Source organism: Lolium rigidum, chromosome 4 (assembly GCF_022539505.1).
Source record: "Lolium rigidum isolate FL_2022 chromosome 4, APGP_CSIRO_Lrig_0.1, whole genome shotgun sequence".
In the NCBI taxonomy this organism is placed as follows: Eukaryota; Viridiplantae; Streptophyta; class Magnoliopsida; order Poales; family Poaceae; genus Lolium; species Lolium rigidum.
In genome coordinates, this window is record NC_061511.1 from 150,036,618 (window position 1) to 150,037,514 (window position 897).

Below are 897 nucleotides of genomic sequence, written 5' to 3' on the forward strand. Positions count from 1 at the left end.
ACTTATTAAGAAATAAGACACATAAGTACATATTCTTCACCACAATAGTTTTTATATTTGTCCCATGAGCTATATATTACAAAGACAAAGGAATATAAATTTTTAAAGGTAGCACTCAAGTAATGTACTTTGGAATGGCGGAGAAATACCATGTAGTAGGTAGGTATGGTGGACACAAATGGCATGGTTATTGGCTCAAGGATTTGGATGCATGAGAAGAATTCCTCTCAATACAAGGCTAGGCTAGCAAGGTTGTTTGAAGCAAACTCAAGTATAAAAGGTGCATCAAAGCTCACATATGAACATATTGTTACTATTATAAGACTTTACATTGTCTCCTTGTTGTTCAAACACCTCAACCAGAAAATATCTAGACTCTAGAGATCAATTATGCAAACCAAATTTTAACAAGCTCTATGTAGTCATTCATTAATGGGTACAAGGTACTTGATGCAAGAGCTTAAACATGATCTATATGAGCACAACAATTGCCAAGTATCACATTATTCAAGACATTAAACCATTTACCACATGCAGCATTTTACGTTTCCAACCATATAACAATGAATGAAATAGTCCAACTTTCGCAATGAACATTAAAGATAAAGCTAAGAACATATTTGTTCATACGAAACAGCGGAGCGTGTCTCTCTTCCAAACAAAGAATGCTAGGATCCGATCTTATTCTAACAAAAACAAAAATAAAAACAAACAGACGCTCCAAGTAAAGCACATAAGATGTGACGGAATAAAAATATAGTTTCACTAGAGGAACCTGATAAGTTGTCGATGAAAAAGGGATGCCTTGGGCATCCCCAAGCTTAGACGCTTGAGTCTTCTTAAAATATGCGGTGGATGAACCACGGGGCATCCCCAAGCTTTGACTTTTCACTCTTC